The 24,281-nt window shown below is 36.6% G+C and overlaps 1 protein-coding gene across 2 annotated transcripts in view; it reads right to left on the bottom strand.

The window, feature by feature from the left end:
* The window catches only part of NDUFAF2 (NADH:ubiquinone oxidoreductase complex assembly factor 2), a 224,191-nt gene that overhangs the window by 59,992 nt on the left and 139,918 nt on the right, over window positions 1-24,281 (bottom strand). The window lies entirely within an intron of this gene.

Below are 24,281 nucleotides of genomic sequence, written 5' to 3'. Positions count from 1 at the left end.
ATACAGTACCTTCAACTGAAACATCCAGGTACTTGCATTGGGACTAATCAAGGAAACAACTCAACCCCTGGAGAATGAAGAACAGCAAGACAGAAAAACAGCCTAGCCTGGAGTGACATGGAGCCAGGGGAACCTCCCCACCTAGGGAAGTGGTAAGTGAATGTGTGCCCCTGGGAAACCATGCTTCTCCCGCAGATCTTTGCAAACCCCCAGTGAGGAGATCTCCTCCTAAACCCACTCCACCAGGGTCTTCAGTCTGACACACAGAGCTGTGTGGATTCCTGGCAGAGCAGCTGCTCAGGCATCGTGGAGGTGCAGGAGCTTTACATACTTAGGCTCTGGGCTTCCCAGCAAGAGTGACTGCAGCTCTGTCAAGGTGGGAGGTTGGACCTCTGTACATACCAGTGGGAAGAGGGCTGAACTGAGGGGCCTGAGCAGTGATGGTCCGCAGGCCCCACTTTCAAAGTGCCTCACAGGCTAAGACCCACTGGCTTGGAATTCCAGCCAACCACTGGAAACAGCATTGCCCCTACCTAAGACAGAGTTCCTAGGGGAAGGGGAAGGGCTGCCATCTTTGCTGTTTGGATAATTCAGCAGTTCCAGCCTGTGAGCTCTGGAGAGTCCAAATCAACTAGGGACAAAAGGGATCCCCCAGTGCAACACAGTTGCTCTACCAAAATGTGGCCAGGCGGCTTCTTTAAGTGGGCTCCCGATCTGTTCCTCCCCACTGGGCAGGACCTCCCAACTGGGGCCTCCAACCACCCCTGCCCATGTTCTCAGGCTGACAGACATTTGAGAACTTCCTGAAACAGAGCTCCTAGAGGGAGAGGTAGGCAGCCATCTTTGCTGTTTTGGTGACAAAATCATTCCAGTCTCCAGGCTTTGGAGAGTCCAAGTTGACCAGGGGTGGAAGGGGAATCCCAGCATAGCACAGCTGCTCTGTGAAAGCATAGCTAGAGCGCTTCTTTAAGCAGGTCTCTGATCCTGTTCCTCCTGAGTGAGACCTCTTAACTGGGGTCTCTAGCCCCCTCCTACAACTGTATTCAGGCCAGCAACAGGTCTGTACCTCCCTGAGAAGGAGCTCCTAGAGGAAGGCGCAGTCTGCCATCTTTGCTGTTTTGCAGCCTTCGTTGGTGATGCCTCCAAGGTACTGGAAAATTCAAGGTAACTAGGGACTGGAGTGGACCCCCAGAAAACTGCAGTAGCCCTACGGAAAACTGGCCAGACTATTAAAAGAAACAAACAAACTAAAAAAAAAAAAAAATCCAAAGGTCAGCAACCTCAAAGAGCAAAGGTAGATAAATCCACAAAGATGAGAAAGAATCAGTGCAAACATTGAAAACTCAAAAAGCCAGAGTATCTTTCCTCCAAATGACTGCATCACCTCTCCAGCAGGTGGGTTCAGAACTGGGCTGAAGATGAGATGGCTGAAATAACAGAAGTAGCATTCAGAATATGGATAAAAACAAATTTCACTAAGCTAATGGAGTACGCTGTAACCCAATGCAAGGAAGCTAAAATCATGATAAAACATTGCAAGGGCTGATCAACCAAACAGCCAGTATAGAGAAGAAACAACCTGACAGAGCTGAAAAACATAATACAAGAATTTCATAATGCAATCACAAGTATTAATAACAGAACAGACCAAGTGAAGAATCTTAGAGTTTGAAGACTGTCTTTCTGAAATAAGGCAGAGAAAAAAGAATGAAAAGGAATGAACAACCCCCCCAAGAAATACGGGATTATGTAAAGACACCAAATCTGACTGATTGGTGTACCTAAAAGAAATGGGGAAAATGCAGCCAATTTGGAAAACATATTTCAGGATAACATCCATGAGAAGTTCCCCAACCTAGCTAGAGGGGCCCACTTTCAAATTCAGGACATGCAGAGAACCCTAGTAAGACACTCTACAAGAGGGTGAGCATGGTAGCTCATGCCTATAATCCCAGCACTTTCAGAGGCAGAGGCAGGTGAATCACCTGAGGCTGGGAGTTTGAGACCAGCCTGACCAACATGGTGAAACTCCACCTTTACTAAAAATACAAAATTAGCTTGGCACCTGTAATCCCAGCTGCTTGGGAGGCAAAGGCAGGAAAATCACTTGAACCTGGGATGCAGAGGTTGCAGTGAGCTGAGATCACACTATTGCACTCCAGCCTGGGCAATAAGAGCAAAATTCCATCTCAAAAAACAAAAACAAAAAGATACTCCACAAGAAGATCATCCCCAAGACACATAATGACCACAGTCTCCAAGGTTGAAATGAAAAAAACAATGTTAAGTGCAGCTAGAGAGAAAGGTCAGCTCATCTACAAAGAGAAGCCTGACTATCAGCAGATCTCTAAGTGGAAACCTTACAAGCCAGAAGAAATTGAGAGCCAATATTCAACATTCTTAAAGAAAGGAAATTCCAACCCAGAATTTCATATCCAGCCAAACTAAGCTTTATAAGTGAAAGAGAAATAAGATCCTTTTCAGACAAGCAAATGCTGAGGCAATCTGTTACCACCAGAACTGCCTTACAAGAGCTCCTGAAGAAAGCACTAAATATGAAAAGACCATTACAAGCCACTAAAAAACACATCAAAGTATACAGACCAGTAACACTATAAAGCAACCACATAAGTCTGCAAAATAAACAGCTAACATCATGATGACAGGATCAAATCCAAACGTATCAATATTAACCTCAAATGTAAACAGACTAAAAGCCCCAATTAAAAGAGACAGAGTGGCAAGCTGGATAAAGAACCAAGATCCACTGGTATACTGTCTTCAAGAGATCCATCTCACATGCAATAACACCCATAGGCTCAAAATACAGGGATGGAAGAAAACCTACTAAGTAAAAAGAAGACATAAAAAAGCAGGGGTTGCAATCCTTGTTTCTGACAAAACAGACTTTAAACCAATAAAGATCAAAAAAGACAAAGAAGGGCATTATGTAATGGTAAAAGGTTCAATTCAATAAAAAGACCTAAGTATCCTAAATATGTATGTGCCCAACACAGGAGCACCCAGATTGATAAGGCAAGTTCTTAAGAGACCTTCAAAGAGATGTAGCCTCCCACATGATAATAGTCGGACACTTTAACACACCATTGACAATATTAGACAGATCATCAAGACAGAAAATTAAGAAAGATATTCAGGACCTGAACTCAACTCTATTATCAAATGGACCTGATAGATATCTACAAATCTCTCCACCCCGAAACAACAGAATAAACATTTTTTTTTCACTGTCACATGGCACTTACTCTAAAATTGATCACATAATCCTAAGTAAAACACTCCTTGGCAAATGCAAAGAACTGGAGTTGTAACCAATAGTATCTCGGACCACAGTGCAATCAAATTAGAACTCAAGGTTAAGAAATTCACTCAGAACCATACAATTACATGGAAATTGAATAACCTGCTCCTGAATGACTTTTGGGTAAGTAATGAAATTAAGGCAGAAATCAAGAAGTTCTTTGAAACTAATGAGAACAAAGACACAACATACCAGAATCTCTGGGACACATCTAAGGCAGTGTGAAGAGGGGGAATTTATAGCACTAAATGCCCCCATCAAAAAATTAAAAAGATCTCGAGTTAATAAGCTAACATCAAAACTAAAAGAACTAGAGAACCAAAAGCAAACAAACTCTAAAGCTAGCAGAGGGCTGGGTGCGGTGGCTCACGCCTATAATCCCAGCACTTTGGGAGGCCAAGGTGGGTGGATCATGAGGTCAAGAGATCGAGACCATCCTGGTCAACAAGGTGAGACCCCGTCTCTACCAAAAATACAAAAATCAGCTGGGCATGGTAGCGCGCACCTATAGTCCCAGCTACTCGGGAGGCTGAGGTAGGAGAATTGCTTGAACTCAGGAATTGGAGGTTGCGGTGAGCCGAGATCACGCCATTGCACTCCAGTCTGGGTAACAAGAGTGAAACTCCATCCCCCCGCTCCAAAAAAAAGCTAGCAGAAGACAAGAAATAACCAAAATCAGAGCTGAACTGAAGGAGAAAAACCACACAAAAAACCATTCAAAAAAAGAGCAACAAAACCAGAGGCTATCTTTTGGGAAAAAAAATTAATAAAATAGATCACTAGCTAGACTAACAAAGAGGAAAGGGGATAAAATACAAATAAACACAACTGGAAATGTGTTTATAAGGGGGATATTACCACTGACTCCACAGAAATAAAAATCATCAGAGAATATTATAAACACCTTTATGCACAAAAACTAAAAAGTCTAGAAGAAATTGATATATTCCTGTACACATACACCCTCCCAAGACTGAACCAGGAGGAAACTGAATCCCTAAACAGACCAGTAACAAGTTCTGAAATTGAGGCAGTAATAAATAGCCAACAAATTGAAAAAGGCCAAGGCCAGACAGATTCACAGCTGAATTCTACCAGATGTACAAAGAGCTGGAACCATTCCTACTAAAACTATTCCAAAAAAATTAAAAAAGAGGGGCTCCTCCCTAACTAACTCATTCTATGAAGCCAGAATCATTGTGATACCAAAACCTGGCAGTGTTTGATACCACAAAAAAGGAAAACTTCAGGCCAATATCCTTGATGAATGTCGATGCAAAAATCATCAACAAATATTTTTGTACTAGCAAAGTACAAAAGTATTAGCAAACTGAATCCAGTAGCATATCAAAAAGCTTATCCACCACAATCAAGTTGGCTTCATTGCTGGGATGTAAGGCTGGTTCAATACATACAAATCAATAAATGTGATTCATCACATAAACAGAACCAAAGACAAGAACCATATGATTATTTCAATAGATGCAGAAAAAGCTTTCAATTAAAATCAGCATCCCTTCATGTTAAAAACACTTAATAAACTAGGCATCAAAGAAACATACCTTAAAATTATAAGAGCCACATATGACAAATCCACCACCAATATATGGAATGGGCAAAAGCTAGAAGCATTCCTGTGATTGTTAATATTGAGTATCAACTTGATTGAATTGAAGGATGCAAAATATTATTATTGGGTGTGCCTGTGAGGGGGTTGCCAAAAGAGATTAACATTTGTCAGTGGACTGAGAGAGGTAGACCCACTTCCAATCTGAATGGGCACCATCTAATCCGCTGCCAGCATGGCTAGAATAAAGCAGGCAGAAGAAAGTGGAATGAGCAGACTTGCTGAGTCTTTTGGCCTTCTCTTTCTTTCATGCTGGATGCTTCCTGCCCTCAAACTTCAGACTCCAAGTTCTTCAGTTTTTGGACTCTTGAACGTACGCTAGTGATTTGCTAGGGACTTTTGGGCCTTCAGCTACAGATTGAAGGCTGCACTGTCAGCTTCCCTACTTTTGAGGTTTTAGGACTCACACTGGCTTCCTTGTTCCTCAGCTGCAGACAGCCTATTGTAGGACTTCACCTTGTGATCATGTGAGTCAATTTTCCTAATAAACTCCCCTTCATATATACATATATCCTATTAGTTCTATCCCTTTAGAGAACCCTGACTAATACAATTCCCTTGAAAACTGGCACAAGACAAGAATGCCCTCTCTCACTACTCATATACAACATAGTATAGGAAGTTCTGGCCAGGGCAATCAGGTAAGAGAAAAAAAGTGGAGTATCCAACTAGGAAGAGAAGAAGTCATACTATCCCTGTTTGCAGATGACATGATCCTGTATCTAGAAAACCCCATTGCCTCAGCCCAAAAGCTTCTTAAGCTGATAAGCAACTTTAACAAAGTCTCAGGATACGAAATCAATATGCAAAAATTGCTAGCACTCCTATACACTAACAACACTCAAGCAGACAGCCAAATCACGAACAAACTCCCATTCACAATTGCCACAAAAAGAATAAAGTACCGAGGAATACAGCTAACTAAGGATATGAAAGATCTCTATAAAGAGAACTACAAACCACTGCCCAAAAATCAGAGATGACACAAACAAATGGAAAAATATTCCATGCACATGGATTGGAAGAATCAATATTGCTAAAATGGCCATACTGCCAAAGCAATGTGCAGATTCAATGCTATTCCCATTAAACTACCATTGACATTCTTCACAGAACTAGAAAAAAATTTTTCAAATTCATGTGGAACCAAAAAAGAACTTGAATAGCCAAGGCAATCCTAAGCAACAACAACAAACAAATAAAGCTGGAGGTATCACACTACTCAACTTCAAACTATACTACAGAGCTATGGTAACCAAAACAGCATGGTACTGATACAAGAACAGTCACATAGACCAATGAAACAGAATAGAGAGCCTAGAAATAAGACTGCACACCTACACATATCTGATCAACAAACAGACAAAAACAAGCAATGGGGAAATAATTTCCTATTTAATAAATGGTGCTAGGATAACTGGCTAACCATATGCAAAAAATTGAAGCTGGACCCCTTCCTTACACCATACACAAAAACTAATTCAAGATAGATTAAAGACAAATGTAAAACCCAAAACTACAAAACCCTGGAAGACTACTTAGGCAATACCATTGAGGATTTGGAATACACAAAGATTTCATGAGGAAGACACCAATTTGCAAAACAAAATTTGCAATTTTGTTGCAATTGCAACAATAGCAAAAATGGACAAATGAGATATAATTAAACTAAAGAAGTTTTGCATAACAAAAGAAACTATCAACAAAGTCAACAGACAACCTACAGACTGGAAGACAATTTTTAACAAGCTATGCATCTGGCAAAGGTCTAATATTCAGCATCTGTAAGGAACTTAAACAAATTAACAAGAAAAAAAAATAACCCCATTAAAGTAGGCAAAGGACATGAACAAACACTTCTCAAAAGAAGACATACATGTGGTCAATAATCACATGATAAAATGCTCATCACTGATCATTAAAGAAATGCAAATCACACCATCTCACACCAGTCAGAATGCCTATTATTAAAAAGTCAAAAAAATAACAGACACTGGCAAGGCTGCAGAGAAAAAGGAACGCTATACATGGTTGGTGGGAGTGTAAATTAGTTCAACAATTGTAGAAGACAGTGTGGCGATTCCTCAAAGACCTAAAGACAGAAATATCATTTGACACAGCAATCTCATTGCTGGGTATAAACCCAGAGGAATATAAATCATTCTATTATAAAGACACATGCATGTGTCTGTTTATTGCAGTACTATTCACAATAGCAAAGACATGGAATCAACCTAAATGTTCATCAGTGATAGACTGGATAAAGAAAATGTGGTAGATATACACAACGGAATACATGCAGCCATAAAAAAGAACAGGATCATGCTTTTGCAAGGACATGGATGGAAGCCATTATCCTTAGTAAACTAACACAGGAACAGAAAACCAAATACTGCATGTTCTCACTTGTAAGTAGGAGCTAAATTATGAGAACACATGGACACCTAGAGGGGAACAATACACACTGGGTAGACAGGAGGAGGGAGAGGATCAGGAAAAATAACTAATGGCTACTAGACTTAATACCTGGGTGATGAACTAATCTGCACATCAAAATCTCCAGACACACATTCACCTATGTAACACACCTGCATATGTACCTCTGAACTTAAAAGTTTTTAAAAAATAGTTACTTATGTATAATTATGATTTTTTTTCTAGAAAAGAGCTTCCTTTTAAAATAACTCAATATGAGCTATATATCTATAAAAGGTTTTAAGCAATATATATTCAGTTTTAATGTAGATTAGAAGTTATTTCGAATTTTATAAAAATGAACTACTAGGGCAGGTGTCAGCAAAGTATAGCCTGCAAGCCAAGTTCAGCCCACCACTTTTTACTTTTTTTAATGGTTGCAAAAACATCAAGAGAAGAACAATATTTCATGACATGAAAATCATATAGAATTCAAAATTTCAGTTTCTACAAATAAGGTTTATTGGAACACAGGCACATATTTGTTTACATATTATCTGTGGCTGCTTCAGTGCTACAGCATTAGAGTTGAGTAGTTGTAACAGACTAAGTGGCCCATAAAACCTAAAATATTTACCATACCATCTGGACCTTTAAAGAAAAAGTTTGCCAACCCCTGTGCCAGGGCTATCATTAAGTATATCCCTTTAGTGAAAAATATATGTTTTGATGCAAGAACACTTTCATATTATTAAAAATAAAAATAATTATTGAGTATTATACTTTTAACTAAGGATTACCATGTATTCTAGAGTCTATGAACACACACCAGTGGGCATAAGACCATGCCGAAAAAGTATAATGGCATAATGCACACTATTGTCACTATGAGAAAAACTACTCTAAATAACAATTTGCCCTACTGATGAGTCTATAAAATAGCATTTTCAGTTCTCTTGTAAGGCTGACAAAAAAATACTTCAATTGAATACAAATCATTAAAAAAAATTCCAAAGTATTAAGAGGTTGGAGAAACTCTGTTATATGTTTTCTAAAGCTTACTAGTTTTGCACAAGTTTATAAAATTCATCCACTGATATAAGAATATAAAAGAACAGATTCTGAATGTATTAAAAACCACCTAGTCTATTTATTGTCAGGGGACACTATTATCTAATAAAGACAAAGGGGCTTCCATTAGCTTTATTTTCAATGACCATTTAACGAATCTTTGTTTTATACAGATAAATAAACATAACTGATGAAATAAGCTTGTATATTTATAATCATACAATAACCAGATACTTGAAATGTCCTGTTGGGATGATGAGTGATGCCACTACTATTTATTATGCATCCTGTAAAGGTTACAACCAGAAATGCTCAACGTGACCACTTATTTGTATAATCATACCCAATTTCCCAACTACTACATACAGCAAAGGAAATGACCCGCTGAAGGTTGCATTAATATCAAGTCATTACTTGGTTGTTTTTGTTAATTTCAAAACAGTCTGAAACCGAACCATTATCCAATTATAAATTATATGATAATTTTGCCATTGCTAGTGATATTTATGTGGTGAAATCTGTATCTGTCCTCATTATAATATAAAGATTGTTTGAAATGAATTTAGCAAGATAACTGGACAGTTTACACCTTATGATCCTAGCATTCTTTCATCAGTGTTCATTTGCATTCTCATCAGTATGCATGGGATTTTCACTGAAGTTTAATATTCCTATTAGAATAAAACACCCTATAATAAGATAAAAGGTGAGTATGTAAATTAAAGCACCCATTAATCACTTAAAGAGACTAGAAGAATCAAGCAAGAAAATACTTCATACAGCATACATTCCTCAAATCTCCATAGGTACTAAAAACGGCAAATACACATTTAGAAGCATTGTCAACAGAGGCTAAAGTAAATGAAATACTCTCTCACTAGATCCAGTAGGTAACCATTCAGAACCAAAATTATGGAAAGGTTATCAATAGACTGCAGCCAAAAGATATTACATTAGAAATATGTTTTACTTCACTTATGGAAGAGACTGCAATAAAACTTCAACCTTTAAAAAATGATCTTTGCTAGTTCTGAGTGTTGACACTTCATAAAGGACTATGAAAATAAGAGATCCAAAGTTTTTACTGTCAAAATCTTTCAAAGGATATATTATGAAATAAATCATTTTCCAATTATTGACTTTTAAGTATATCTTAGAGATATTATCAAATTAAGTTGGCATCTTTAACTTACAAATTTTGCGGTGCTCATGGCTATTACTGTCTTTTTTCTTAATCAACTTTATTGAGGTATAATTTACACAATACAGTGAGCCATTTTAAGTGTACAATGCCGCAACTTCTAACAAAATGTTTACAATCCTGTGATCAGCACCACAATCAGTAGATAGAACATTTCTATCACCTCTAAAAGTTCTGGAGTCTGTTTACATGGAAACACCCACCTTATCCTACCCACAGCCCCTAGGCAATGAGTGATATTCTTAAGGTAGCCTACACAACCACCACCTCCTGGTATTCATACATTTGTATTATCTCTTCTCCTTGAGTGGGTGCAGGACCCATGGCTTCTAATTATGAGAATGTGGCAAAGGTGATGAGATATATGTGATTGTGCGATTATATTATATAAGATTATGGTGCTCATCTTGGCTGGAGTATTTTTCTCCCTGGCTGGCTGTAAGGAAAACGTGGCCATATTGGGAAATCCCATTGGCAAGAAATTGTCAGTGACCTCTAGGACTCTGTGATCTTTGGCTAGCAACCAGCAAAAAGTGAAGCTCTCAGTCCTACAACTGCAAGGAACTGAATGCTGCCAACAACCACACAAGTGGGAAGGTAGAGCTTTCCCTAATCAAGTCTCTAGATGAGAACCAGCCTTGGGTTGATTACAGCTTAATGAAACCCTTAACTAGAGAACCCAGCTAGGCCGTGCTTGGGCTCCTGATGCACAGAAACTGTAAGATAATGAATGTGTCTTGTTTTAAGTTACTATTATTGGGGTAATGTTTACAGACATTTGTTTATCCTCTCACTTGCTGGATATTTGAGTGGTTTTCAGTTTTTGGCTATTATGAATAAAGCTGCTGGGAAAAATTTGGGTACAAGAATTTGGTCGGACTTATGTCTTTATGTTTCTGGGTAAATATTTAGCTATAGAATGTCCAGGTTGTAGAATAAATACATGTTTAAATTGATAAAGAACTAATAAACTGTTTTCCAAAGCAGTTGTAACATTTTACACTCTAGTCAGAAATACATGAAAGTTTCAGGTACTTTACATCTTCATGAATGTATTGTCTGTTTTGTTGGTATTGTCAGTTTTTAAAATTTTAGTCTACTTGTATGTAATGGTACTTCACTGTTGTTTTAATTAGCATCCCTTGATGACTACTGATTTTACATATTGTTTTAGTCTGCTTGGGTGCCATAACAAACCACCACAGACTGGGTGGCTTAAACAACAGAAAATTTGTTTTCGCACAGTTCTGGAGGCTGGAAGTCTGAGATCAAGGTGCCAGTATAATCAGCATCTTTCTGGGGTCTCTTCTCAAGGCTTGAAGGCAGCAATCTTCTCAATATATACCCACATGACTTCTTTTTTTATGCATGCTCTGGGAAGAGTACAGCTCTCTGGTGCCTTTTCTCCTAAGGGCACTAATCTCATTAGGGCCTCACCCTCATGACCTCATCTAACTCTAATTACTTCCCAAAGGTCCCATATCTCTAAATACTACCATATTTAGAGTTAGGGGTTCAACACATGAATAGGGTGGAAGAGTATAGGGGCAACTACAAACATTTAGTACATACCACAAATCATCTTTGGTGAAGTATCTGTTTTTATCTTTTGCCCATTTTAAAATTAATGTTTCTCTTATTGAGGTATGAAAGTTCTTTACATATTCTGAATACAAGTTCAATGTGAGATATGTTCTCCTTGTCTATGACTTGTCTTTTCCTTTGCTCAAATAAATCTTTTAAAAATTAGAATCTGCAAAATTCTGGTGAAGTCTAATTTGTAATTTTTTTTTAAACTTTGTGTTTTAGGGTCCTATTTAAGAATTTTTTGACTACTCATAATTGAAAGATTTTTCTTCATCTTTTTCTTCTAGTTTATTAATTTTAGCTTTATATTTAGGTCTGTGATAAATTCCAAGTTAAATTTCTTAGGGGATTATATGAGGTAATGTTCAAGGTTTATATTTTTTCCATATGGAAATTCACTTATTCAGCACAAGCTATTGTAAAGAATTTTCTTTGCTATTGAAACATCAATTGATCATATAAATATAAGAAAACTTCTGGATACTCAGATTGGTTTCATTAATTTTATAACTAACCTTACAGCAGTACCAAACCATCTTGAAAAATGTAGATTTATATTAAGTAAAATTCTCCAATCTTGTGCTTTCTCTAAAAAGGTTTTGAGTATTCTAGCTTCTCTGCATGTTAATAAAAAATTTAAAATCAACATACTAATTCCAAAATGAAGGCGGCTAGTATTCTGGTTGGGGGGCATTGAATTTAGAGATCAATTTGAAGGGAAATAACATCTTTTAAATATTAACTCTTCTGATCTATGAAAATTGTACATCTTTCCATTTAAGTCTTCTTTAATTTTTCTCAGCAATAGTTTATTTTTCTTTTCTTCCTTTCTTTTTTTTTTTTTCTTTTCTTTTTTAAAAAGAGACAGGATCTTTTAAAAGAGCTGTGGAGTGATCACAGCTCACTATAACCTCAAACTTCTGGGCTAAAGTGATTCTCCCAGTAGAATACAGTAGGCTGGGAAGACTACAAGTGTACACCACCACACCTGGCTAAAGTGCTTATTTTTCGTAGAGACAAAGTGCTGCTATGTTGCCCAGGTTGGACTGCAAGTCTTGGCCTCAAGTGATCCTCCCACTTCAGCCTCCCAAAGTACTAGGATTACAGCTGTGAGCCACCTCACCTGGCTGATATTTTATGTTTTCCAATGTAAAGGTCTTAGATATAATTTTGTAAATTTATCCCTAAATCTTCAAGTTATTAATAGTATTTTAAGTAATATAATTTATAATTGTTTGGTATTAATATGTAGATATATAATTGATTTTATATTGCCCTGTATAAAACTCACCTATTAATTTTTACATACATTTTGTAGACTGTCTACATGTAATAATGTCATCTGTAAATAGAGTTTTACTTTGTCCTTTCTTATCTGTATTCATTTCATTTATTTTTATTGCTTTATTGCATTGATGGGGATTTTCAAAGATGATGTGAAATGTAAAAAGTCAAAAAAGATATCCCTGTCTTGTTCCCAATCTTAGAGGGAAAGTGTTCTGCCTTTCACCATTGAATGTGAGGTTAACTATAAGGTTTTATTTTTGTTTTTTTTACTTAATGCCCTTTTTCAGGTTGAGGAGCTTCTTTTCTATTTTAAGTTTGTGAAATTTTTAATCATGAATGTATACTGAATTTTGTCAATTATTTTCTGTACCAACTGGAATTAACTCATGATTTTTCTCCTTATTGTTACGATGCTGAATATAAATTGATTTTCAAATGTTAAATCAATCTGTATTACTGGGATAAACTCCACACGATCGTGGTATACTGCCCTTTTTATATATTGCTGGATTCAGGTGCTAATATTTTGTTAGTGATTTCTGCATCTATGTTTATGTAGGATATTGGTCTGTAGTATCTCTTTATTGTTTCTGTCAGGGGTTGATAGCAGGTTAAACAGGGCCTAATTAAATGAGTAGAGAAGTATTCCGATCTCCTGCATTTTTGGAAAGAATATGTGGCCCATCCTGGTGAATGTTCCATGTGCATATGGAAAAAAAATGTGCATTTTACAATTGCTCAGTGGACTGTCATATGTCAACTGGGTCATGTTGTTTCATGTAGGTGTCTTTTATACCATTCTGAACAACTTCTGCTTTTTGTGTAGCATTTCTAGACCATTTAAATTTACTGTAACTACTTACATAGGTTTAAATCTACAGGTATTTGTTTATCTATATTCATAGCAGCATTACTCACAATAGTCAAAAGGGGGAAGCAACTCCAATGTCCATCATTAGATGAATGGATAAACAACATATGGTATCTATACACAATGGAATAATATTAAGCTCAAAAAAAGAATGAAATTCGGATACAGTCTACAACATGGATGAACCATGAAGACATTATGCTGAGGGAAACAAGCCAGACAGAAAAAGAGCAAATACTGTATGATTCCACTTCTATGACGTGCCTAGAGTAGTCAGATTCATAGAGACAAAAAGTAGAATGGTGGGCACCAAAGATTGGGGGAAAGGAGAAAATGTAGAGTTATTTTTCAATGGGCATGAAGTTTCAGTTTGGGAAGAAGTAAAAAGTTATGGAGATGAATGCTGCTGATAATTGGGAAGAGTGAATGTTCCTAATGCTACTGAACTGTATGCTTAAAAATGGCTAAAATGGAAATCTTTATGTTATGTATAATTTACCACAATAAAACGAGAGGATAATTAAAAAATAAAATCAATCAATGTAATAAATCATATTAACAGAATGAAAGAGAATAACCATAAAAATAATCTCAATAAATGAAGAAAAGACATTTGACAAAATCCAATAACATTCATGATAAAAACTCCCAGCAATCTAGGAATAAAAGAGAGCTTTTTAATCTGACAGCAGACTTCTACAAAAACTTACAGCTAATATCATATCTAATAGTGAAAAACTGAATGCTTTCCCCTAAGACCAAGAACAAGGCAAAGTTGTTCACTCTTACCAGTTCTACTCATCATTTACTGTGGAGGTTCCTTGCCAGTGCAGTAAGGTGAGAAAATACAAAGGCTTACACATGAGAACAGAAGAAACAGAAAGGAAAGATTGTTTATGTAGATAACCACAATACGTTTACAGTAAAGATGATACAATTGATAAGTGTGTTTAACAATGTCATGTAAAGTACACAGTTGATATACAAAATCAATTGTACTTCTATGTATCATCAAAGAATAATTTGAAATCGGAATAAGAAACAACTAGCGATAGCACCAAAAAAAAAAAAAATCAAGAAACCTTTAGGTATTAATTTAATAAAATATATGCAAGATCTATATTGAAAACTACAGGCCAGAAAAGGTGGCTCACACCTGTTATCCCAGCACTTTGGGAGGCGGAAGCAGGCAGATCACTTGAGGCCAGGAGTTTGAGACCAGCCTGGCCAACATGGTGAAATCCCATCTCTACCAAAAATAGAAAATAAGCTGGGTGTGATGGCGTGTGCTTGTAATCCAAGTTACTCAGGAGGCTGAGGCAGGAGAATTGCTTGAACCTGGGAGGTGGAGGTTGCGGTGAGCAACAAAAATAAACAATTGAGAATGAAAACCCTATTCAATAAATGGTTCTGGGATAACTGGCTAGCCATAGATAGACAAATGAAACTCGACCCCTAACTTTCACTATATACAAAAATTAACCCAAGATGATTTAAAGACTCAAATGTAAGATGTCAAAGTATAATATCCAGAATCTATAAGAAGCTTAATAAATCAAAAAGAAAAAACCACACCATTAAAAAGTAGGCAAAGGGCATGAAAAGACATTTCTCAAAAGGCATACATGTGGCCAACAAACATGAAAAAATACTCAACATCACTAATCATCTGAGAAATGCAAATCAAAACCACAATAAGACACCATCTTACATCAGTCAGAATGGCTATTATTAAAAAGTCAAAAAATAACAGATGTTGGTAAAGTTGCAAAGAAATGAGAACACTTATACACTGTTGGTGGGACTGTAAATTAGTTCAGCCTCTATGGAAAGCAGTTTGGTGATTCTCAAAGAACTACTAATAAAAATAGAACTATCACTTGACCCAACAATCCCCTTACTGAGTATATACCCAGAGAAAAATAAATTGTTCTACCATAAAGACATATGCATTTCACAGTTATCGCAGTACTATTCACAATAGCAAATTCATGGAATCAAATTAGATACCCATCAATTGTGGACTGGATAAAGAAAATGTAATACATATATACCATAGAATAGTATGCACCCATTAGAAAGGATGAAATAATGTCCTTTGCAGCAACATGAATACATCTGGAGACCATAATCCTAAGTGAATTAATGCAGAAACAGAAAACCAAATACTGCATGTTCTCCCTAATAAATGGCAGCTAAATATTGAGTACACATGAACATAAAAATGGGAACAACAGACACTAGGGAGGGTACCACGTTCACTATTTTGGTGACAGGTTCAGCTGAAGCTTAAACCTCAGAATCATGCAATATCCACGTAAGAAACCTGCACATGTAACTTCTGAATCTAAAATTAAAAAAAAAAAAAAAAAAAGAAAGAAAAAGTAAAGTGTACTTGTAAGCATGGTGGTGTGTGTTTGTAGCCCCAACTACTTGAGAGGCCGAGGCAGGAGGACGGCTTGAGGCCAGGAGTTTGAGACTAGCCTGGGCCACATAGCAAGACCCCCATCTCTAAAAAATAAATTATACATGTGCACTCTTAGCTTCTAGTTCTTTCCTGAGAATGATGAATTTTACTTGTACGGCTATCTCAGTAACTTCATTTCAGGTCCTTGCTTTACTCCAGCCTAAAGCAGCAGCTCCATCAATACTTACACTTATGCATGTTTTTTTCTCCTGTGAATCATTGTTTTTATTAAGCAGGCCATTTACTGCTGAGGCTATATTGTCTCTAGTTTATCTTTGCTTTGGAGACTATCAAAAATTAGGAAGTATAGTCTTTCTGTCATAAGTGAAGACATGCTAAAAACATTTGTAACATCCATTTCGCAGTCTAGTACCCTGCATACTTTGTCCAAATACATGTTCCTTCAGCCATGCTTTCTGTTGGCTTTCCAATAATGTATTCTGATGGAGAAATATATTTTAGCTCCTTGCCAGATTGTTTTTTATTCTGCTAAAGTTTTAATTACAGACATTTTTATCACAATGGGAAGAACAAATGATTTCCAATGGTATGTAAGTTTCTGCTTTTGCTATAAAAAACTAAAAAAAAATTCAAAACATTTATCATTAAATTTAAAGAAACTTTGGAAAGCCCTGGATTGAGTATAACACAACTTTAAATATTTCTGGAACAATTATACAGGTTTGCCTGGGCATTTGATCTTCACATGCTCTACTACTTGGGATAGCTTCATATTATATAACCTAGCATCTCAAGACTAATCTATGCCCAAGGTGAGGTTCTTCATTTAAAAAGATTGGGGCAAATCCATGTTTCAAATAGTCTTTTGGGTTAAGTCAAATCCTGAGACTGGGAAAAGGGTCAGTTCTAACACTTTCTTATTGTATCCCCTGCTTGTCTCCTTATTACTATCATTATTCGGTAATTATTTTTCCAAGATGGCTGTATTATTCTTTTACAGTTTTATTGAGGTATAATTGATGTATAATAAACTGCACATATTTCAAATATAAAAAAATTTATATGGGCCCTGCCTAATCAAGAAAAAAATCTTCAGAAAGAAGTTGGCAGAATGGTATCAAGACTTGTTACAAAACCTCAGTAATCAAGACAATTGGCACTAGCTAAAGGATAAATAAATAACTCCATGGATGAAATAGAAAATGCAGAAATAGACACATCTATAGTCAACTGATGTCTGACAAAGGTGCTAAGGCAATTCAATGGAAAAAACAGTGGTCATTTGACAAAATGGTGCTGGAAAAGTTAGATTGCCATATAAAACATGAAATTGTTGTCTATACAAAAATTAATTCAAAATGCATCATAGACTTTCATGTAAAACCCAAAACTGTAGAACCCTAAACTTCTAGAAGAAATCACAGGAAAAAATATTCTTGACCTCAGGTTAGGCAAAGATTTCATTCATACAATGCTAAAATCATGATATACAAAAGAAAAAATGATAAAACTGGAAATATTATAATTAAGAATATGTGCTCTTTGAAAGGCACTGTCAAGAGAATGAAAAAACAAGCCATAGACTGTGAAAAAATATTTGCCAATCATATATCTGATAAAGGACTTGTATCTATGATATGCAAGAAATTCTCAAAGCTAAGTAATTTTTTTAATTTAATAAATTTCAGGCAAAAAGATATAAATAAGAGTACACCAAAGAAGATATACAGATGGCAAATAAGTTCACGAAAAGATGATGTAGGTCATTAGACATTAGAGAAATAAAAATTAAACCACACTGAGATATCAAAACACACCAATCAGAATGGCTCACATGTAATGAAACTGACAACAGCAATGGCTAGAGATGAGGAACAGCTTGAACCCTCATACACTACTAATGGGAATGCAAAATGGTATAGCCACATAGAAAAATATCTTGGCAGATTTTTATAAAATCAAATCTATACTTAAATACAAAATGGTACAGCCACATTGAAAAATATCTTGGCAGTTTTTTGTAAAATCAAATCTATACTTAAATACAAAATGGTATAGCCACATTGAAAAATGTCTTGGCAGTTTTTTTATAAAATCAAAGCTATACTCAAAATAAAACCTATCAATCCTGCCCAAGGATTTACTTGACAAAAAGTTTATGTTCTCAGATTTGTACATGAATGTGTATGTGAATTAATATTGCAACTTCACTCATACTGCTATAAAGTAGAAAGGACTCAAATGTCTTTCAACTAGTTAATGCAAAAAGATACATCAATATGACAGAATTCTAGTCAGCAATAAAAAGGAATAAACTTACTGACTCATGCAAGTACACAAGCAAATCTCAAATGTATTAAGCTATGTTAAATAAAAAGCTGCCTTTTGCTTCTAGTCAAGATGGAGCAACAGGGACAAATTACATAAAACAACAATCTTCAAGACAATGAACACTGGATAATGAAACACGGTGGTCTCAGAGAATGTTAAATAAGTGAAGGCTGCCCTCACAATTGCCCCAGATTACTGCTTTGAGTTTCGGTTGTGCACCAGGGAGGGAATCCTGTCAAAACCCCACTGACTATATAAGTTAAGAAGATGGTGCTGGGAGTCTAGGGAGACCAAGGTCACATAAGTTCACAGTTCAGAGAACCAGTTGGGTGACAACTACATAGAGGGCAAACCCTAGAGGATTGGCAGAGGCCCCCCATCAAGAAGAGGAAGTTCTGCAACTTGATAAAGGCATCTATGAGAAAAACCTACAAACAACATATTTAATGGTGAAAGACTGAATGCTAAGGTAAGGAACAACACAAGAATATCCTTTCTAATCTTTTCTATTCAAGTGTATTGGAGGTCCAACCAAATTGTCTGGAAGTCCACAGAGTCTGTGCTGCACTGTGAGTTGATTTGAGATACTTCTTGAGTCATGAATCATAGAGCATTAGACATATATGGAGGTTTAAAGGGTAATGAACTCAGCATTTTAATTTTATAGATGAAAAATAGGAAGGTAAATCCCTTTGCCAAAATGACCAAGGTAGTAAATGACCATTGTAGAGCATGGATGTAACCTAGGTCTTGATGTTGGAACAGGGATAGTACCATCCATTGTCCTATCATTTTATGAAGCTTACTTTGAAAGTTCTTGGTGAGGAGCTACCGTGGCCTGAGAAAGACATGTTGAATAGTTATGAACAATTATTAATTCTAAAAGCAATAAAAGTAGGTATCACATTTTATACTGAGATATTTATTATTAACAGTGTTAATGACAGATAGGTATGGTTTAATATACCTAAAAAGTAATTTTTACCTAACTCTCTTCTGAGGTTTTATTTTTCTATTTTAATGAGTACATATGATAAATAAAGTTTAACTGGATCAGGATCTTTCTGCCTCTTCCAACTATATTCTGCTTTGTATGTATTTTAGGGTTCTCATAAAAAATGTTTATTACCATTAACATGAAACAAGCTTAAACTTATCAAAAACAAGAAAAATAAAAATGAAAGATAAATACAACAATCTGAATTATAGAGAGACAAATATGAGAGGCTCTACATAAGAACTACAAATAATGCCATGAATTAAACTTACGAGGTTGACTGAAACTTTGTAACATCGCCCAGTAGTTAGTACTATACTATCTCCCACAGCTGAGACTTTGTCCAAGAATCTTCTGTATGTTGTTAGTTTGTTTGTTTTTTCCCTGTGAGACAGGGTCTCACTCTGTCACCCAGACTGGAGTGCAGTGGCATGATCTCAGCTCACTGTAATCTCTGCCTCCTAGGTTCAAGCAATCCTTCCACCTCAGCCTCCCAAGTAGCTGAGATTACAAGTGCGTGCCACCATACCTGGCTAATTTTTTGTATTTTTGGTAGAGACAAGGTTTCACATTGCCTAGGCTAGTCTAGAACTCCTGGACTCAAGTGATCCGCCTGCCTCAGCCTCCCAAAGTGCTGGGATTACAGGTGTGAGCCATTGCACCTGGGTGAATCTTCTGTATGTTTGAAAACAATTGATCTGGTCTGCTGTTCCATGTCTTTCTTCTTAAAATGGACTATTTTCAGCAAGTCAGCAAACTTCCCAAAATACCTTTTCCTTAAACATACTTACATACTTTCAATTTGAAATGCATTCATTCAACAAATGTTGATTGACCTTATATTTACTTTACATAAACTATTGAGCTAGGCCCTGAGAATACAAAAGTGAATAAGGTAAGGATCCTATCCTAAAAAATCTTCAAGCGTAGGGCAGAGGATGCAAATAAGTAAACAACAAACCCCTTATAGTGTGTTATGTGTCATGATTGAAGGAGGTCCAAAGTGAGATGAAAACAGAAAAAAGGAAAATCTCACTTATCACTGGGGGTTAGGGGCTAGATCAGAAAAAACTTACAAAGAGAATCAATGCCTACTCCAAAACTTGAATAAAAAATAGGAGTTTGCCAAGTTATAAATGATGTAGGCAGTGTAATATAATATTGAGTAAAAATCTGGAAGCAGATAATTTAGGTTCCAATCTGGGTTCTAGCTGCTATTTGCATTTAGGAAGCTACTTAAATCACTCTTCTTCATTAGGAAGAATTAGAAGAGAATTTATAATTTCTCACTACCATATCTACCTATCTACCTGCATTTATGCCCACAGACTCTTTTTCTGCTACACTATTGATGAATTTTCCATGCTTTTGCTCAAAGGCCAACTCTTCCACCTGTGTACTAGGTTCTCCTCATCTTGTCTTCTCAAGGACGTCCTCTTTCCTGCAATTCTTCTTTCTGACTGGATCTTTTCCATCACTATTACAAAATTCTCTTGTCTTTAAAACAAAACAAAGTATTTCTTGACTCCATTTTCCTCTCCAAGTACTGCTTCATCATTCTCCTTTTCTTTACAGAGAAACTCCTCATAAACACTGTCTATTCTCAGTCTCTCCAAATTCTCTCTTGTTATCCTTTTTATAAAATCATGTATTTGCTCCTACCACTCTACAGAACTACTTTTGTGAGAAATCCCTCTTCTTAAAGCAGAGTTAATTTTCAGTCCTCACTTGAGATTTTGATTACTTCTTCCTCTTTGATATTTGGCTTCTATGACACTTTTCTTCTTTTCTCCTACTTTTCTGGCAGCTCCTTTTTCATCTCCATTGTCTCTAACTAAACTATGGAGCATCCTAAGGGTAAGTGTTTGAATTTCTCATTTTTTATTTGCACTTATTCTGTTTGTGATCTCTTCAGTCTCATTGCTTTAGATACCATTTATTTGCTGGCAACTCCTAAATTTTATCTCCAGTACAGATACGTCCACTAAATTCTTGGCTCACATACAATTTAACTTGGATGTCTAATAGGCATCTCAAACTTAGCATGTCCAAAATTGATTTCATCTTTCTACCCCTAACTTGCTCCTTTCACAGTTCTGCACATGTATATTAACAGCAACTCCTTTTTCCAGGTGAGGCCAAAACAGCTTAAGAGTCATTATTGACTGCTTTCCTCAGACATTCCACATCCAATATGTCATCAAATTCTGTTGGCCCTACTTTTACAATAGATCCAGAATGCAACTACTTCTTTCCACCCCCCCGCCCCCCAACTATTACTCTGGCCCAAGTCACAATTAATCTCTTGCCTAAATTATTACAAGAGCTTCCTGTCTCCATATTTTGCCTGTGTTCCCCTAAGTCTATTTGCAATGCAGCAGCCATAGAGATCCTGTTAAACATACTTCAGGACTTATGACTACTCTTTTCAAGACCCTATAATGGCTTCCAGTCTCACTAAGAATAAAAGCCAGAGTCTTTAAAATAGGCTACAAGGCCCCACAGATTGACAATCCTGTTAACTCTCTAACCTTATCTATTACTTTCTCTCTCATTCTATCCCAGTCACATTGGCTTCCTTGCTGTTCTTTAAACATCTGAGCATGTTCCTGCCTGTTCCTGCCCCAGGTGTACTTGCTCTCCAGTAATGCTCCTCAGATAGTTAGCTGCATGACTAGAGCTCCTTATGTTTTTATTCAGAAGTCATCTCAGCAAAGCCTTTTCTAAACACTATTTAAAACTGCAAAATTCTCCCCAACACTCCCTATGTCCTTTCCCTGCTTTATTTTCTGTGGCCATCAACGTACAATATAGTCTAGTTTTTTATCTGGTGTATCGTCTTTCTCCCACCCCAGAACGTAAGCTCTATGAATGTAGAGGTCCTTAATAATTACCTACGAAATGAACAAAAAGGGCACATTGTTTAATCTATATTGTGGGAGAATATTCAACTTGCAGGTACCAGTATCCTGCTACTAATAATTGACAAATATAATATTCATCTGAACCCAAAAACACTTAATTTACTTTTTCATGATGTTGAGTTCTTATTTTTCACATTTAATTAATATGTACCACCATAAAAATAATTTTTGTTTAGTGTTTGGTTGATACATTTGTTTCAAATATATGTTCCATGGGAGAGCTATGCCGAATTACTAGATCAGGACAGCCATAAAAAGATCAGAACTTCATTCAAACTTTCTGAAAGTCTCAAAGGCTGAAAAATGAGTCATTGCCTATTCATTTATTTATAACTTAATTTATTTCTATAAACATCTTAATTCTATACTATTATTGGAAAAATGTTAAAAACAGGCTCATTATAAGAAGGCGCAAGCATTATCTAAGAATTGTAAATGTAACTTATAACACTGGAGAGTCTGCTAAAATGAGAAAGCTCAATTGCCCCTCCTACAAGTTGCCAATTTATGTTCTGTATTTCTTCAAAAACCCTTTTGTATCTACTTATTTTTATGTTCTATTTCTCATAGTTCTAGTATTTTCATAGCTAGTAAGCAGAAATGGAAAAATATTTTTACTAAAATGATGTTTACATTCACATGCTGGCATAAAAGTAACATAATGCCTATAGCTACCACATGTAAGGTATCATGCTATGCCAACCAAGAGGCAATGAGCCTACTGTTTCCTCATGTATAAAGCTATATAACTGAGGTCAATCAACTAACCTTTTTAGGCCTTAGGTGCTCCATCCATTGGGTGATATGGTTTGGCTCTGTGTCCCACTCAAATCTCATTTTGAATTGGAATCCCCACGTCATCGAAGGAGGGAGGTGATTAGATCATGTGGGCGGCTTCCCCCATGCTGTTCTTGTGAAGTGAGTGAGTTTTCATGAGATCTGATGGCTTTATAAGTGTTTGGAAGTTCCTCCTTCATTCTTTTCTCTCCTGATGCTATGCCACGAAGGTGCTTGCCTCCCCTTCACTTTCTGCCATGATTGTAAGTTTCCTGAGGCCTCCCCAGCCATGTGAACTGTGAGTCAATTAAACCTCTTTCCTTTATAAATTACCCAGTCTCGGGTATTTCTTGTTTTTCATCTTTTTTTGTTTTTTGGGGGTTTTTTTTGATGGAGTTTTGCTCTTGTTGCCCAAGAGGAGTGCAATGGCGTGATCTCAGCTCACTGCAACCTCCGCCTCTTAGGTTCAAGCGATTCTCCTGCCTCAGCCTCCTGAGTAGCTGGGATTATAGGTGCGCACCACCATGCCTGGCTAATTTTTTGTATTTTTAGTAGAAATGGGTTTTCACCATGTTAGCCAGGCTAGTCTCAAACTCCTGACCTCAGATGATCTGCCTGCTTCAGCCTCCCAAAGTGCTGGCATTACAGGCATGAGTCACCGTGCCTGGGCTTAGGTATTTCTTTATAGCAGTGTGAAAATGACCTAATACAGTGGGTTAATTACAGTGTCTACCTTATGGTGTTTTGTGATAAGTAAACAGTGATGGTAAAGTAATGGGATAATACCAGGCATCCAGGTAAATACTCGATATATGTAAGTGATGTATAATATAGGTATTGAGGTTTCAGTTAGGGTTCTTTTAGTTGCACATACCAAAAGCTAACTCAAGCTAGATTTCATGTAATTCAGTGCATACTGATTAAGTACCTACTAGGTGCCTTACTACGTGCCAGGCAATGTGCTAGGCACTTAAAGCAATAAAGGGAAATACATAACATGGTTATCGGGTACCATTTTGAACTCAGTCTTGGCAGCTGAACTTCATTCAGAAAGAAACTGAACTGGGAACCAGAAAGCTGCTGGAAAACTAGGAAATATTCTCTCTATATACTTCTCGTAAACTAGTTTCAGTTTTCTTCTCAGTAAATCTGCTTTTTCTGCAATATCAGCTTTTCTGAAATAAATCAGCTTTTTATGCAATAAAACTTTGATGGTAGATTAAAGGTGACCACTTACAAACTACTAAGTTTATATGTTACTGTTACAGCCACACTGAGAGACCAACTGCTGCTGTTTTGTCTCCCTTTGATCTTTTATCTTAATTTTAAAGTCTTAGGAAAGGGATCAAGCATCCATTCTTGTCTAAACAATAGGTCAGTAAATAAGGTCATTGTGAATTGAAAAAAATACTCCAAATGGTATCTACAGCAAGTGTCATGCAT

The sequence above is a fragment of the Aotus nancymaae genome, unplaced genomic scaffold (genome assembly GCF_030222135.1).
Source record: "Aotus nancymaae isolate 86718 unplaced genomic scaffold, 86718_ANA_hifiasm-v0.15.2.pri h1tg000014l, whole genome shotgun sequence".
NCBI classification, from domain to species: domain Eukaryota; kingdom Metazoa; phylum Chordata; class Mammalia; order Primates; family Aotidae; genus Aotus; species Aotus nancymaae.
Note: the sequence above shows the minus strand (reverse complement) of the source record. Positions and strands in the feature narration are given on the sequence as shown.